The 18243-nt window shown below is 44.6% G+C and overlaps 1 long non-coding RNA gene across 1 annotated transcript in view; it reads right to left on the bottom strand.

Moving 5' to 3' along the window:
- Positions 1 to 15089, bottom strand: part of LOC307182723 — a 46516-nt gene extending 31427 nt beyond the window's left edge. Inside the window, exons 1-2 of the long non-coding RNA XR_013827245.1 lie at positions 14994 to 15089; positions 3117 to 3263 (exon numbers count right to left, since the gene is read on the bottom strand). This is a non-coding gene — a long non-coding RNA (uncharacterized lncRNA). The remainder of the gene's footprint in view (positions 1 to 3116; positions 3264 to 14993) is intronic.
- Between the last annotated feature and the right edge of the window lie 3154 nt (positions 15090 to 18243).

Here is an 18243-nt window from a genome sequence, read left to right as displayed (position 1 = left end):
GAACCAGGAAGAAATAGAAAATATGAACAGAGAAATCACAAGTAATGAATTTGAAACTGTGATTAAAAATCTTCCAGCAAACAAAAGTCTAGGATCAGATGGCTTCACAGGTGAATTCTATCAAACATTTAGAGAAGAGCTAACCCTTCTGACACTGTTCCAAAACAACTGCAGAGGAAGGAACATTACCATGCTCATTTTCGAGGCTACCATCACACTGATGCCAAAACCAGACAAAGATATCACAAAACACAATTGCAAGACCAATATCACTGATGAACATAGATGCCAAAATCCTAAACAAAATACTAGCAAACCAAATCCAACAACACATTAAAAGGACCATACACCATGATCAAGGGAGCTTTATCCCAGGGATGCAAGGATTCTTCATTATATGCAAATCAATCAATGAGATACACCATTAACAAACTGAAGAATAGAAACCATGTGATCATCTCAGTAGATGCAGAAAAAGCTTTTGATGAATTTCAACACCCATTTATAATAAAACCACTCCAGAAAGTGAAGTTAGAGGGAATCTAACTCAACATAATAAAGGCCATATATGACAAACCCAAAGCAAACATCATTCTCAGTGGTGAAAAACTGAAAGAATTTCCTCTAAGATTAGGAAGAAGACAAGGATGTCCACTCTCACCACTATTATTCAACACAGTTTTGGAAGTCCTAGCCACGGCTATCAGAGAAGAAAACGAAATAAAAGGAATCCAAATTGCAAAAGAAGAAGTAAAACTGTCACTGTTTGCAGATGACATGATACTATACGTAGAACATCCTAAAGATGTTACCCATTTACCATTTACCATGCCCATTTACCATTGCATCAGAAAGAATAAATTACCTACGAATAAACCTACCTAAGGAGGCAAAAGACCTGTACTCAGAAAACTATAAGATACTGATGAAAGAACTCAAAGATGACACAAACAGATGGAGAGATATACCATGTTCTTGGATTGGAAGAATCAGTACTCTGAAAATGACTCTACTACCCAAAGCAATCTACAGATTCAGTGCAATCCCTATCAAATTACCAATGGCATTTTTCATAGAACTAAGACAAAAAAATTTACATTTAGTGTGGAAATACAAAAGACTCTGAATAGCAAAAGCAATTTTTGTTCTAGATTTTTTTCTTAAATTTTTTTTTTAATTTTATGTTTAAGCAACACCGCATTCCATGCAGGGTCTTAGTTTCCCAGCCAGGGATTGAACCCATGCCCCCTGCAGTGGAAGCGTACAGTCTTAATCACCGGACTGCCAGGGGAGTCCCGCAAAAGCAATCTTGAGGAAAAAAAATGGAGCTGGAGGAATTAGCTCCTTGACTTCAGACTATACTTCAAAGCTACAGTAATCAAGACAGTACGGTACTGGCAGAAAAACAGAAATATAGATCAATGAAACAGGGTAGAAATCCCAGAGATAAACCCATGCACATATGGTCACCTAATCTATGACAACAGAGGCAGGAACATACAATGGAGAAAAGACAGCCTCTTCAATAAGTGGTGCTGGGAAAACTGGACAGGTACATGTAAAAGAATGAAATTAGAACATTCCCTAACACCATACACAGAATTAAACTCAAAATGGATTAAAGACCTAAATGTAAGGCCGGATACTATAAAACTCTTAGAAGAAAATATAGGCAGAACACTGACATAAATCACAGTAAGATCTTTTATGACCCACCTCCTAGAGTAATGAAAATAAAAACAAAAATAAACAAATGGGACATAACTTTTGCACAGCAAAAGAAATCATAAACAAAACAAAAAGACAACCCTCAGAATGGGAGAAAATATTTGCAAATGAGCAACTGACAAGGGACTAATTTCCAAAATATACAAACAGCTCACGCAGCTCAATATCAAAAAACCAAACAACCCAATCCAAAAATGGGTGTAAGACCTAGATAGAGATTTCTCCAAAGAAGACATACAGATGGCCAACAAACACATGAAAAGCTGCTCAACATCACTAATTATTAGAGAAATGCATATCAAAACTACAATGAGGTATAACCTCATACCAGAATGGCCATCATCAAATAATCTACAAACAATAAATGCTGGAGAGGGCATGGAGAAAAAGGAACTCTCCTACATTGTTGGTGGGAATGTAAATTGATACAGCCACTGTGGAGAACAGTACGGAGATTCCTTCAAAAACCAAAAATAGAGCTACCATATGACCCAGCAATTCCACTCCTGGGCACATACCTGGAGAAAACCAGAATCTGAAAGGATGCATGCATCCCAGTGTTCACTGTAGCACTATTTACAATAGCCAGGATATGGAAGCAACCTAAGTGTCCATCAGCAGAGGAATGAATAAAGATGTGGTGGGGCTTCCCTGGTGGCGCAATGGTTGAGAGTCTGCCTCCTGATGCAGGGGACATAGGTTCGTGCCCTGGTCCGGGAGGATCCAACATGCCATGGAGCAGCTGGGCCCGTGAGCCATGGCCGCTGAGCCTGCACGTCCGGAGCCTGTGCTCCGCAACGGGAGAGGGCCACAATGGTGAGAGGCCCGTGTATCACAAAAGAAAAGAAAAAAAAAAAGATGTGGTACATATATATATGATGGAATATTACTCAGCCATGAAAAGGAACGAAATAGTGCCATTTGCAGAGACGTGGATGGACCTAGAGATTGTCATACAGAGTGAAGTAAGTCAGACAGAGAAAAACAAAAATTGTATAATATTGCTTATATATGGAATCTAGAAAAATGGTATAGATGAACTTATTTGCAACACAGAAATATAGTTACAGATGTAAAGAACAAAGTTATGGTTGCCAAAGGGGGAAGTGGGGGGCTGTTGGGATGAAGTGGGAGATTGGGATTGACACATATACACTACTGATACTATGTATAAAGTAGATAACTAATGACAACCTACTGTATAGCACACGGAACTCTACTCAGTGCTCTGAGGTGCTCTAAATGGGAAGGAAATCTAAAAAAGAGTGCATATATGTATACGTATAACTGATTCACTTTGCTGCACAGCAGGAACTAACATTGTAAAGCAATTATACTCCAATAAAAATTAATTAAAGAAAATAAAGCCAATGTTGTGATATTCTTACCTTTCATTGAACACGTTGGGCTTTTCAAAGGCAGGGTATATGAGAGCCTAGTTCAACCTGTGGTATGAGGTGAGCCACACCTTCCAGAGGACATCCCAGTCTGCAGCTGCTGACCAACACTCACTCTACCCAGGCACTGAGGACCGTCTAGTGATAGCAAAATCAGACATTAGGGAGAAAGAAGAATGTTAAACTTCTATTTCTCTGGACTTTTAACACACAAGGGCAAAAACTTTTAGATATTTTCTTTTGGGCTATAACAAGAATTTTGGATTTTGATCTCTTTAGGATTTAATCTTCAAATTTTAATTTGTCAGGAGGAAATTCATAATGGGATGGGGTTTATATTCAAATTTGAAGCAACACTATATTATTGGAAATTTACTATTTAACTAAAATAATAAGGTATTTAATACAAATACATAATGGATTATCTCCATATCATTGAAGAACCTCTGACAATATGGGTGGATGTAATTGGGCTGGAAAATAGAAGAAGGAGTGAGTATTCAGCCTTGAATACAGATTGCCCTAAAGAAAAGAATTTATATATTTAAACTACTCTAGACCGTATTAAAGGATTCAAAGCTTGTTAATTAATTTAATGAAGCTGGCTTTATCTTAATATCAAAATCTGATATAAGGATAACAAGTAAAGACATACAGCCAGTTCTTGTTATTTTCTATAAAACTGTCATAACACTGAATTAGTTAATACTGAACTCCTAGGAGAAATACATGGTCAGGTTCCTGTGAGACTCTGATCATAACATTTTGTCAACTGATCGGTGCATAAACTTGTTTTATGTGTGTTTATGTTTAGAGAAACCTTGTTTAATATATATCGTTGATTCATTAACACTGAACTCACAACCAACTCATGCTTATAACTCATGCCTGAATGAAGCTTTTCTAATACAGATTTTCTCTTTAAGGCACATCATGGCCTTTTTGCACCTTGGCACATTGGATGACACTTCAGCACTATGCTTAGGTGTCATTTTAAACAGCAAAATCATCAACAAAAAGCACAAAAATACAAAAGCATGGCACTAAATATACCATGACAAGGACAATTGTTTACAAAGTGTTGCTTTGTTCAATGTCAGCTGGGAACTTGAGCATCAGGTGACTCAAATTTTTTGCCTCTTTGCATATGTCTGTGAATGATGGAGAAAGCACAGCCATATTGATTGGAGATTACTAATACATTTTAGTGAGTAGGTGAGTTTGCAAATATGGAATCTGTGAATAAGGAGGATTATTATTGCCTGCATGGCAAAATTTCATTCATATTAGCAGCAGAGTCCTAATTGTGGACTAATAACCCAAATGAAGACAATTATAAAACAGTATTAGAGGACATTAGACAAGATCTGAATAAATGGAAAGATCTTAATCTCAGATATTTCTGGATGGGAAGACTTAATCACATAAGATGTAATTTCAATCAGAATTTCAGTAGGCAGTTTTTTAATAGACAAAGTTTTTGTGTAAAAATCAACATCTAAAGTTGCCCCAAAATCTTTAGAAAAAGTAAGAGACTATTAAATTTTACTATGAAGGTACTGTAAACAAAACAGTGTAGCATAGGCACAGGAATTTTAAGAAGAGAGTTTAGAAACAGATCCATGGAATTTAATATATGACCCCATGGCATCCTGGCTCACCAGAGGCTAGTGTGATGTTTACAGACAACATTGTAGTGATTGGCCTTACATATCAGAAGAAATAAGCCAAGACCCAAACCTCACATAATACACACAAAAATGAATTTAAGATGGATGGGTTAAAGTTTTTTACCTTTTTAACAGTAAATATTTTAAAAGAAAATTTAAGACACATATTTTATAACTTTGGGTGGCGTAAGCCAGAATCCATGAAGAACTGACTACCTAAAAATTAAAAAATCTCTCTGTGTCAAAGGACAAGTTTAAGAGCAAAATTAAAAGACAAACAATTCTGGGAATAAACATTATTAACATATGCAAAAGACCAAGTGTTAATGTTATTCAGCTTTTGCAGATTCATAAGAAAATGAACCTAATATGGATGAGAGCAGGCATTCACAAAAGAGAAAATATCTATGAAATGACCAGTAGACATATGCAAATATGGTCAACCTGACACACAGAAATGCAGATAAAAAGAACAATAAGATCATTTTATGCCTATCAGAGGAGAGGAAGGAGACGAGAAATAACCTGTGATCACAGAAATGTGAGAAAACAGGCACTTTACTCCTGGTGGAAGACTTGTTATTGTAATTTTTGAAAATAACATAACAATATTTATTAAAATACCAGATGTCCATGCTCATAAACACTCTTAACCCATTCACAGTGATTGTAGGAATCCATCCTGTGGAAATCAAAGCAGCATTTTAATTTACATTAGTATATATTTACTTATCTATTGCTGCCTTGTTTACAATAGGAAAAGAGACTGGAAAGAACTTGAATGTCCACCAGTAAATAGTGTAGCCATACATGGAATAGTCTGCATCTGTGAAAAAGAAAGTCCATAGACTTTTTCTTTTAAGGCAGTGGCTCTTTCCCAAGGTTACGCCTTTAAGACCTTGTGAGATCTTGCTCTAAATTTCTCTAGAAATTTCCTTGGCCTTGCAGTGCTGGCGGAGCTTCAGATAGGATAGTATTAAGGAAAAATTGTGTTTGTGATCCTGCACTTAGTAGCAAAACAGGTGTCTCTCTCTGGGGCCACCCACACGATCCTGCTTATGTACTTAACGGGTTGACAGCTTTCCCCCCTGTAGCCCCAAGAGGCAGAGGAAATGGCATCATCCTTCTACCAAACCATTTTGGGTTTCACTGGCCCTGGTGTGCATTGCCCCAGATCCTTAGAAATATGACCACTCGGATGGAACCACGTTTAAAAAAGTTTAATGATTTAAGAAAACCCTGGGGGAGAGGGTAGGTGGGGATAAAAAGCACAACATGGGCTTTTCAATAACATCTTGAACCTATAACTCTGTGAAATATTGTCTTTGAGCCATTAATGAAACCCACATTGCACCAGTGGCCTTGATGTTGAACACGGAGGGGGAGGACCAACTATTACTGTCCCTTGGAGCTCTGTACTCATGCTCTTGTTCTCTTTTGTACTTGAAGATAATTTCTGGAGCTCCCATTGCTTTTGTGATATTTCTCCTGGGAAGAACTGGTTGAGAAATTCAAGTCGTGCTCGACTATATGTCCCATGCCTGCCACTGCCACCTGTGTAGCATGAATAACTTTTGGTGGCCCCTGTCCCTGGCCTGCTCTCCCCAGTTTGGGTTGATGAGAATTCCTGCAGAGCCTAAACCTTTAGGATCAGCCCAGTGCAACAGCAGTTGCACTTACAAAATAGTAGAGGTGCACAGGCCCTAAAGGAAATTGGAAATCTTGGAAATCAGATTTCTAGGCTGGTAGAGAATCTAGAGGGTTTTTTTTTCCAATTTATTTTTTTTAAATCCTCCCCCATTTACAGACTGAAATGAAATATGAATTCAAGACAGGAAGACTTATTTTAAGCTTCAGATGGTTACTCTGGACCTGGGTGCCCCTCAGACCGTGCTTCTCCAGTGGACTGGTCTGTGGACCAGTTGCTACCAATCACGGGAACTTGTTAAAAATGCAGATTTCACAGAGACTCCAATTTGGTAGGTCTGGAAAGGGACCCAGAAACTTGGATTTTAAAGTCTTCCAGGTGATTTGTACGTTCTCCAAACTGCAAGAACCACAGCCCTGGGCTTGGTCTACCTGCCCGGAGGTGCTTCCTCTCCACTGATGAGGCTGCTGGCGGCCACATCCGAAATTGTTAAGACAGCTGAGATTTAGAAGATGAACCCTTAAGCCACCCAAGACATTTCCATTGAAAGGCAGAGTTGTTCTCCCTGATATTTAAAGGATTGTGACTTGTAGTGCTACTAAAATTAAAGCTGACGCTTCGCCTTAGTTCTGTGCCTGCATAAGCAAATCAACGACTCTGCCCATCTAGGGAGGGAGCCATTCTCCTGGGGCTGAGGTGGTTTGATGCTTTACCTTCTGCCTGCAGAGGGTGCGAGATGCTGCCATCTGGCAAGGTTGGGTGAGAACAGGCAAAAATGGCTGGTATTTGTGCAGAAAAGCAGATCATATCTTTTCAATCTGATGGAAACCAGGGACATCCTCCCCCGAAACATTTACATACACAAACTTTTGCATAAATTTCTGAAGACGTAAGAAGCTCCTGAACTCAAATTTAAGAACCCAAGCGATCCTAAGAGAGAGTCTTTTCTACTTTAAGTGACTCTAGAGACTCACCCAATTAAATTCTAGTGGTTCTGGAATTGAAAAGAGCTAATTTTCAAGAAAACAATGGGTAGGGTAGCAGCAACAAATTTTGTAAAATGCTGGTAATTGTTGAAGCTGGGCGATGGTTGTATAACGGCTCATTATTCTCTTTGGGGTACGGTAATTCTGTAGTAAAAATGGGGAAAAAATGAAATATCTAATTTTCTTTTATCCAGTTTATCCATTTGGTATCTCAGTTACCGAGGGAATCTTGGGTGCCAACTGAATGTCAGTGAGGACCAATCAAGTCACATTGATAAAATACAATTCCCAAATTTTGCAGCCGTAAGTACCCTGTATTATACACCAAATGTCAGGTTTCCACTTGTAATTTATAACCTGTTCTACTTTCCATGGGGGCTAGTATCAGTGAGCTATTGTGAAACACTGCCACATAACACGCCATCCCAAAACGTGGTGGCATAAAAAAATAAACTCTTCTTCTGGATCATGTACCTGCTGGCCAGCTGGTGCTGCTTCAAATTTAGGCCAAATGGGGCAGCTTGGATGATTTCAGCAGTTCAAGCATCTTCCAGGTGTTTCTCGTTTTCCTGGGACTGTTCAGTTACCCAAGGCATGTTCTTCTCATGACAGAGGCTCAAGAAAGCAAGCCTCTGCTTGCATCATGTTGCTAATAGCCTGCTGGACAAAGCAAGCAACATAGCAGAGCCCAAAATCAAGGGAAGAAGAACACTGCACTTAGAAGGAAGAACAAAAAGTCACATGGCAAAGGGACTGGACCCAGAGTGACCAACAATCTCTTTACCATAGGGCTAGGCCATTCCAATAAAAGGAAGTGGGAAGTGACCCCAACCTCTGTTTCAGGCAGGTCTCCCTGCAAAACGGACCGCAGAAAGCCCTCTCCCCAGACCAGATTTCCCTTGGCTTTGGCAAGACCATTTTCAACCCTGGCTCTCCAATCTCCTAAAATTATTACATCAGTGAATAGACAGTTATGCTACATGAGATCCAAAAGGCTGTCAAATTGGATCCAGACACCTAAAAGACATATATGCACATTAACAGCGTGGACGCGTATATGAAAACCCGCCAGGTCTGTGTTATCAGGAAGCTGTCAGAAGTCTGAACAGACAGGCTTACATCAACCAAGAAGCTCGAAATCTTACCCTCCACTGTTAACAGACATTGTGGGAAGTCCATTCTCTTTTGGCAAAGTTGCTTTTCCTTAAGGATTTTGCGTTTCCTTAAAGGATTTAAAAAAAGGCCCCAAACTTTAAACCTGAAATTAAGGGTTTTTTTCTTCTTCTTGTCTACAACCTGTCCCAGTTAATGAAAGGATTTTTAGTCACTAGGAGGCTAAAGTCCCTCAGAAAACTCCCCTCATAAAAAAAAATATAGCAGTTTTCCTTTGGGGACTTGCTGTTGGAGACTTCCATACTCAATAAATTATTACCTTTGAATTTAGACAGGACAAACATCTGTGCAAAAGCACAGAAATAGTTATCATTCTCTTCTAATGTGGAACATAAGGCTTATTTGTCCCATCTATTAAAGGTAAAGCTGATGATAAAAATAGCCCCAACTCTCCACTCCCTGGATCCATACACTTTGCAGTGTGATTTAGAAGTGACCTCCTCCCACCAAGACACGGAGCCTGTTTCTGCACCTCTGGAATCTGGGCCAACTTTTGTGATTTGTTTTAGCCAACAGAATGCTCTAGAAGAATAAGGTACCAGCCTAAAGAGGCTTTGTGTGCTCCTGCCCAGTAGCCGTACGAACCAACCGGGCTACCTGGGTGAAGGACGGACGAGAGGCCATGTGGGGCAGAGGTGGCTCCTCCCAGCTGCCCCCGCTGACCTGCCGACTGGCCAGATGAGCCCAGCTGAAGTCAGCCATGCCTGCCTGGATCAGCAAAGATGCCCAGTGGACCCAGAGAACTTGAGCAAAAATAAATGTCTATTGTTTGATGCCCCCCGCCTAGGGTTTTGTGGTAAGAAATAAAGGGTACAGGAGGAGTGAGGGAGACCCATAAGAAATGAACCTACTGAACAGAGGGAATGATTTTTTCTTCTTGGTGGAATTAGGTGACCACGGGGACCAGCTTAAAGGGGAGGACATCGGCAGAAAGAAGATGAATTTCTTAATGTTATTGTACCCCTGGATTAGTTCATGCTTCCCGGAATAGCAGATTATTTATTCCACAATATTTTACAAATATTGAAGTGTGGGCTTCTCAGATGAAATAAAACTTTTAAGCAGTAGGCCACTGGTTAAGCTGGTTAACTGCTGATTAAGCTTAGGGACAGACTGAGTGTAGGGGAAGGGTGGTGAAATGGGTGGGGGGACTGGCTAGAACCTAAGCCCTTAGTTACTACATGCAGATGCCTGCTTCCTTTGCCAGAAGAGTTCAAGATGGTCCTTTCAACTGACCCTTGGTCCTTGAGAGACTCTTCATGGGAGCCACGACTTAGCACGGCCAAGTAGCGTTACAGGTGCCCTGTTCTCTATGGCACTGGCATTCTACGTAGGCCTTAGATAAACTGGTGGGCTTTGCCTCCTGCAATGATGCAAAGTCTAGCATAAGATCAGGTATTTTCCTCCCCCAAGACTAATTCCCAATGCTGGTTAACTCCTCAGCTCTTCTTGATGATGGAAGACAGACAGGTCTGGAAAGTGAGGTTGCAATTTTAGCAAGTCAGACTTCTTCTGAGTCTCCCACGTGGAGAGGTCTATCAAACAAGCCCACCGCTGCCCGTGAGCTCCCGCCTTCCAATCCAGCTGGCTTCATGCAAGTCTAGCACAGAGTCACCTGCTCCTTGCTCCACGTACCAACTTCCACCCCACGCTGGCCACCATGAGAAGACAGCAAAGCCTTCTCTCCTGTGTGGGTGACTCTGTGCCCTGTGTTCTCTGCCCAGTAATCTGGGAGCAATGCATTTCTCGTATGTTTAAGGCACTTCATACTTTAAAAGTGTTTTCAATCTCTTAATTCATTATATCGTAAACATAAAAATGATTCACTAGGACAGAAACGTCTTCTTATTTAATAGACAAGGGAAACTGAAACACGAAAGCTCAGGGGTGACTCAGGAGTCTGGCAGCTTCATGTGTGGCACTGAGTCAGCTCATAAACTTGTTAGCATAGTGCTAATCTCGAAAGGTTGCTGCAGAAGACATCTTCCCAGAGAACTTCTGCAATCTTCCTGGAGTGGCTCTTTTACTTTGCTCACAAGCAGCTTTCTGTTTTGATGCCTTCAAGTGAGTGACAGCAGAAGAGAGGGAACGGGTGTATTTTCATGCCACTGAGTCTGATGACAAGTAATTGGTTCCACAGGTGCTGTTTTCCTTGACCTTTCTCCACGTGGAGCTCTCAGGAAATTCTATTACTATCGATCCCCTCCAGTTTTAATGCTGTAATGACGTCGTTTCCATTCGCAAGGGAAATGATTATGTGCCCTCCGCACTGTGTGAATACATATGTACATATTTACATACATATACTTGTTGTCCTAGTAGAGTTCTCAATACAGTTAAAATGGTCTGTGAATGTCTTTCCAAAGCCCCTTCTAGGTGCATCCAACAGCATACTGTAAATCAGACTTTTCTTTTTCACTTGTTTGTTGGTATTTGGTTTTTTTTTATATAAATTTATTTATTTTTGGCTGCGTTGGGTCTCCATTGCTGCATGCAGGCTTTCTCTACTTGCAGCGAGCGGGGGCTACTCTTCGTTGTGGTGCAAGGGCTTCCCATTGTGGTGGCTTCTCTTGTTGTGAAGCACAGGCCCTAGAGCGTGTGGGCTTCAGTAGTTGTGGTGTGCGGGCTCAGTAGTTGTGGCTTGCGGGCTCTAGAACACAGGCTCAGTGGTTGCGGCGCATGAGCTTAGTTGCTCTGCTGCATGTGGGATCTTCCTGGACCAGGGCTCGAACTCGTGTCCCCTGCATTGGCAGGAGGATTCTTAACCACTGTGCCACCAGGGAAGTCCTGGTATTTGGTTTTAACGTGCTGAGTATTCTGAATTACACAAAAGAGATTCCTAGAGAAGAGGTTTCTTCTCTTTCTGTTTTCTCTCCCCCAACCACACCCCTACCTTGTGAAGAGCTCTTTTTCAATGTAAGAAGTCAAAAGCTTCCTGTGTTATTCTTTGGATGTCTCCCCTCAACGTTCAGACATTTGTCTGGGCCAGAAGAAGAGTTGAGGGGGCTCCCTCCAGACTGGCAGCCAGCTTTCAAAGTCTCCCCTTTCCAAGTAGAGAAATAAATTAAAGCTGACACTAGGAGTGTGTGAACGCCCACTGCCTTTCGATTTGGCTCTCGCATGCTTATTTATTTTTGCTCCATGGCAAAAAGATTTATGACCCCTAATTATAAATTCTGACACTCTTGTGCTACGTGGATGCACTTAGATTAATTTTCACTTTCTGATGGCTTTGAAGAGCTTTCCTTTTCAATTCTAAACCCTCAAGGGCAACAAGGGTCCCTTTTGAAAGAGGGTCTGGCAGGTGCCACTGCCTTCAAAGGCTATGTTTTCATGGCTTGGGCTTAATCAGGGCCCAGGGATTGATGGATGGGTAGTAACCTCGGCCACTGCTTTATTTACTTTCTTGGTCCTCTTCTCTTTTAGAGAATTGAAGTGAATATGTGAAAAATGTGCTTCTAAATAAAAGCTGGCAAGCAGAGTGTCAGCCTGGAAATAACCTTTTTCAGACATTTCAGGAAAACAAGAATACTTCAGTATTTGAAATTTTAAAAAGATAACAGCTGATGGCTGACTTGGCTACGAGCATGGTGATTTTGCAAAACAGAAAAACTGACGTGAACTTCATGAGCAATACATCTGAACCAACATAGGATGATGTAAGACCTTTTGGTTTCCTTCTGCGAATGCACAGCTTATGGCATTTCTTCAAAAGTAAGCAAGGAAAGAGGTTGGTCTGATGGGTGGCGCAACAGCTGTAGAACTTGGAATCAGCCCAAGTCCCAAGGGTTGCAGGAAGAATAGAGGTTCACCCTGTAGGGTTAGGGGTGCAGTAAAGGACTTGAGCACCATCTGAAAATCCAGGCATATTCTGGAACCCGGGCAGGATTCTCAGCTCCTCCCTTCCTCCCTCCCCACCCAGGCCCGACTTCCATTTACACCTTTTTGGTGTGTGCACCCGATTCTTGGGGCATGGGGTGGTAGTGGCGGCACTGATGGCCCTAGAGTGTCACCTCTCACACTGGGAAGCAGGGCACCCTGAGGGCAGCATCAACGTTGTCAGGTCAACGTGTCAGAGGGTTGGATTTTTTTTTTTTTAATCAGAACACTGTTAGGGGAAAGCAAAATAGCTTGATTGATAAAATATTTTGAAACATTATAATTTCTAAATTTCATTTTAGTTAGCTAATTAAACGATAGAAACCTGTTTCTCGCAGCTCTGGGAGCTGGAAGGCTGAGATCAGGGCGGCAGCACAGCAGCAGACTTCTCCTCACAGGGCGCAACGGGCTAGCGATTTCTCTGGCGCCTCCTGTGTAAGAGCGCTGACTCCATGCGTGAGGGCTCCACCCTAATGATTTAAGCACCTCACAAAGCCCGCCCCCCCAATGCCATTCCCTTTGGGGGTCAGAATTACCACATATGAATTTTGGGGAGACACAAACACTTCCGAGCACAGCACCCACCCAAATCGTACTCATTCTTCAAGACCAGAGTACCACCTACCTCCTCCTGACGCCCTTGTGAACGAACTCTGGTCACCAGGGGCTCCCTCCACGGAACTGGGAGCGCATGGGATTCCCTCGGAAGAGCACGCCTTTAATGGAAGCTGCAGACATTTCTTTTCAGAGTTTCCATATGTCTCCTCTTAAAAGCTCCAGAGGCAGCCGGTCCTTTCATTACCTGAGAACCTTCCGGGCGGCAGCTTCCATGAGGTGGGCACTGCCCCAGGAGGCGGGGCATGGACCTCCAACTGGCTCCCACTTTTGCCACGTACCGAAGCCTCGCTTGCGGTAATCTCTAAATTTCAAAACAGGCCTTGGCGTGTCATGGAACAGGAAGGTAAATCCACGTTAACACGTAGTACAGTCTCAGCCTGAAGTGAACGGGCTGCTTTCCCGGGGGGCGCCCTCACTCGCTCCGGGGGGTGGCAGCGCTCTTCTTTCCTGAGAGGCAGTGCTGTGTGTCTGCAGCCTGTTCGGCACGTGAGCGGCGGGCAGGCAAGCGAAGCTCTGTCGGCGTCCCCCGTCGCCCGCGTGACCCCCTGAACCAGCGCTCCCGTTCCCGCCCGAACTGTCCCCAGCCCGTCCGTGCAAGAGTCGTCTTCCGCGAAACCGGTCCCTGGGGCCAAAGAGGTTGGGGGCCGCTGGTCTAGGACACTTGCTGTGGTTGCCCACCAGCCCGGCTGGGTGAACCGGGCTGAAATGAGCTTCCTCGCTGAGGAAGGTCACTCCGTTTGCCAACATCGGTAAAGCCGGCCTTGCTGGAACTGGAGAGGCCACTCTTCCCCCTCTTCCTCCCCACGTGCTCCGTCCTAAGCTTTACTGCCAAGCCGCGGTGGGGAGCCTGTCGCCGCGACGGGCTGCCGGCTTCCTGGAGGGTCGCTCCAGCCCTCAGGGCTTCTGCCCGGCTTGTCCAGGGGTCCCTTCGGACGAAGCGAGGGGCTGCCACGGGGGGACGTCCGAAGACCCCGCTCACCAGAGCAGGAAGCCCGACGTCGTGAGTCGTCGCCGCCCGAACTGGGGTGTTCCTGTTCTCATCACACGTTCCCGCGAACCCGGCAGGCGGGTCAGCGATTCTCTTCAGGCGCCAGCTGAGGCCGGCGGCGTCCTGCTCCCTGCAAGCCCGCCGGTGACGTCCCAGGACTCGGGACAAACCCAGGTCCTCGTCGCGGGCCGCGCGACCCACGGGACCGGCCTCCCTCCGGGCCGCCTGCAGAGGCCCGCCTCCCTCTTCCCCGTCTGCGCGGCGTCGCGGGGCTGCCGAACGTGCCTGTGGGCCGGCCTCGCGCGCCGCCCCGCGCGCTGCCCGGGCTCCTGAGCCGCGCCCGCCGCCTCCCGCTGCCCGGGCACAGCGGCTGGGCGACAGGGAGCGGGTGGGTGAGCGGCCGCCAAAGAGCGAGAACTGACGCACCTGCCGGGGGGTGGGGGAGGGCGGCCGTCAGAGCCCCGCTGCCCCGCGTCCGCGCTGCGAAGGGGAGCCTCGGGACCGGACGGGCGCGCCTGCGCGCTGCTCTGGTGGAGGCCCGGGGCTCCCGGGCAGCGCGGCGACCCGAAGCGCCACAGAGCCTTTCCCCCCGTTGCCCGGAGCTAACCCGGGAACCAGCTCGACTCCACGCGGAGGACACGGCGAGAGAAGGGGAACCGCGTGGGGCTGGGGGGGCCGCCCGGCCGGGCCCCGCGGGGTTCAGTGCCACAAGGCTTTTTACACCTGAGTTCGCGGACTTTCCCCCTTTTCTCCCTCTTCTTACCTGTTTTGCTCTTCGCTTGGGGTTTTGTGGGTTTTTTGAAAAGTATTAAGAAGTTCTCCTCACCAAATACACTGATTATTTTCAACTCGCATTTGCTGTCCCCGCTCACATCCCCCCCGCCCCCCAGTTGTTCACGTTCCCACCTCAAACGTGTCCTTTCCTACATGCCTTTGTCCCTTCTCGTCAGACGGCGATGATTCCTGCGTGTGCCGGTCCTCCTAGGTTAGCCCAGCGCGGCGTCATGGCTGCCGCTCATGGCGCATGCGCCCGCACACACACCCGCGCATGCGCCCGCACACACACACGCCCGCGCACGCGCCCGCACACGAGGTCGTCATCCCAGGTAGACAGCGTGCTTGAGCCGCTCACTTCTCGGGAGGGTTCCGCAGACAAATCAGACCCAGCCAGGCTCTGCCAGGTACGTTTCTGTTTCTCCTTAAACTCTGTGGGCACTTCCAGGGAGACATCTTCTGCGAGTTTCCGCTTTATTTAAATCAGCTTCTGAAAATGGTGGCGGCTGGAGCCGTCGGAAGCTCGGTCAGTTCCTCTGCCCCTCTTACCTTGCCCAGAGCCGAGCGCACTGAAACAAAGCTAAGTACGGCCTAAAGGCTTAAGAGCTGCTTGAGGTTTTACATGTTCTCACCTGGGAAGAGCAGTTGTTCCTTACCCCGTTCTTAGGGCTCTGCTTCTGTGCGGTGGTTCTTTTTAGCTGTCTCAGCCTCAAAGTGAATGAAGCCCTGAGGTGACCCAACCCTGTCCTCTCTTGGAAAACAGAACTCAACGGAATAAGTTTTCAAGATCTTACTGGCTTGATTCAGTGAATCGGGCGGCATCCAATCTAGCAGAGAGAAATGAAAGACTTTTTTTTTTAATCGAAGTATAATTGATTTACAATATTGTGTTAGTTTCAGGTGTACAGCACAGTGATTCAGTATTTTTGCAGATTATATTCCACTATAGGTTATTACAAGGTAATGGGTATATTTCCCTGTGCTGTACAGTATATCTTAGCTGCCTATCTATTTATACATAGTAGTTTGTCTCTCTTAACCCCATGCCACTAATGTGTCCCTCCCCACTTCCCTTCTCCTTTGGTAACCTCAAGTTTGTTTTCTGTGCCTGTGAGTCTGTTTCTGTTTGGCAAATATCAATACATTCAAAGTGAAATGAAAGGAGAAGGGAGTGGAAACAGGGAGGCAGGAAAGTGGGTTCATTGTGGAAAGGTCACTTTCCTTTAGGGGATGGCAGGGGTCGATCAGGCCTAGCGCTGACCAGGTGAAACCTGATTGGACTGGTTTCACATTCCATTTCTGGGAGAGGCTAGAACTGTAAATAAGTCTCAGTGGGGGTGATGTGGGGTGTAGCATAAGTGGCTCCATTTGGGGCTGCTGTCTTGTTCTTAACACCTCCGTGCCTTGATTACTTGTACATTTCAAGAAAAGGACTTACTGCCCTGAATCATAGAGAGACTTCAGTTATGGCCAGTTAGAAAACACTACTTCTCTGGACCAAGAGTTCAAGTTCCAGCTGCTAGACTGATACATGAGTTCCTCATTAGCCAACTGCCACCCTCCAGTTGGACGGAGGACGGCGTGCTAGAGTCCACCATCTGGAATGTGCTCTGTGCCATGTACCAGATGGTTCCAAACTCTCAGGACACCCAGTGCCCCATGTACCTCTTAAATACAAAGAGCAAATGTCCCTTTTAGGAGACATGGGGTTGCATGCTAGGTGCTTACGTCTCCATGGCAGCAATGGAAGGATGAAGATGACTGTTTAAAGCCTTCGAACTCTGAACAATTGACTGAATGTAAAGTTGATGTTAATCTAAAAAACACACATTTTCACATAAAAGGATCAGAACTTTGCACGCAGTAATTATCACAGACAGAAAGATCCTGCTTTGTGGGTAGCAATGCTTAGAAATCAAGAAGAAAAAGGACTGTGGGATAAAAAAATTTTCTGAGCTATTCCTGTAAGTAAATCTTGGTCCTTGCTTTAGGTAAAAGTTGAGATGAAAAGAAAAACATTTTCAGGGAAACAAAAAGCTTAACAACAGGGTTTTGGAAACGAGGTCTTTTTAGACAGATGGATGTAGTTTCCGAATTGTTTTTTGGAAATTGTTTCTTAACTCTTTGACCTGAAATTGTGCTTAAAGTTTTGCAGAAGAAAGAATACTTTTGGTGTTGGTTGTACAATGTCCTGTTAAGAATCCAGCACTTATTTATCAAGAGATATTTTTATCCAATAGGATAAGAATATATTTTTTCTCTTCCAGTTTCTTCAGGGAATGAATGGAAAGACAACTGTGGTGTTCATCTTGTAGCGGATGGCTGGCTTGTTAACAATGGTACCTCAATTCAAGAACTGAGGGAGCGGGAGGGTAGGAGAAAAGGGATGGCACTGGTTCTCTAAACTCTTGGCTCAAGGTGAAGTTACTTTCATTGCATTCCATAAGCCTTCCATTCTTTGCTTCCGGAATGTATAAGACACTGGAAATCAGGTGTATCTGAGCTGTTCAGTTCCCATTTTTGCTGGATTTTCAAAAATCTGCTGAAGTTCTCCCACATGCTAGATTTCTCAATATATGTTTCTTGTTAGATGGGCTCAGTATGGTTTAGCTTTTGCTTGTTGAAGTTATTTACATGGCCTGAGGTCAGATGGTGTTTTTTCACATTTTGCTTGATGCAAATCCATTGTTTTTATAGCAAAAGATTGGTTTCAATGAAGTGGTAGAGAACTTCACTTCTAATGTGTCTGTTTAGCAATACATTCACCAGGCACGCAGATCTTCTGGAGAAGATATAAAACCATGAGGTCTGTATCTGGAGTTTTCCTTATCTGAGCTGGGCTGATTCGCACATTGTCAGGCTCACACACCAGCAAGGGAGCAGGTCAAGCATGACGTTCTTTCCAACAGAGGCAATGGAGAGGTGGCTTTACTTGCTGGAGAATTATGTAAAACTGAGATGTCTGGAGGTCATCGGTGGTAACCAGAGGAGAAAAGTGAACTGAACAGGCTGCTTCCACTTAGCAAGGCTTCTCTAGAAGAGTATTTACAAGTCTAAGTCCAGCTCTGATAGAGCTCAGTTTCACAGAGTCAGAGAAAAACTGAAAAATAATAATATAATCCTAATCAGTCCATCCACCATCTGAAAAGCAAGGAGGGAGGGGGACAAAGAGGAGGGAAGTGAGAGGACTCATTCCCAAACCCGCCCACATGTATTCCTTTCCGCTTTATCTTTGTCTCCTTGGCTCTCCTGCCTTTCAAGAAGTCTGCAAGTAGAGTGAATGGGGGTGAGTAGCCAAAATGGTAGCCATCTCTGCTGCGCTGGTAGGATAGCCTCTGGACATGGGCGACCATCTTCCCTTGGATCACGGATGTCCAAGGTC

The sequence above is a fragment of the Stenella coeruleoalba genome (genome assembly GCF_951394435.1).
Source record: "Stenella coeruleoalba genome assembly, chromosome: 2".
Lineage (NCBI taxonomy): Eukaryota > Metazoa > Chordata > Mammalia > Artiodactyla > Delphinidae > Stenella > Stenella coeruleoalba.
Note: the sequence above shows the minus strand (reverse complement) of the source record. Positions and strands in the feature narration are given on the sequence as shown.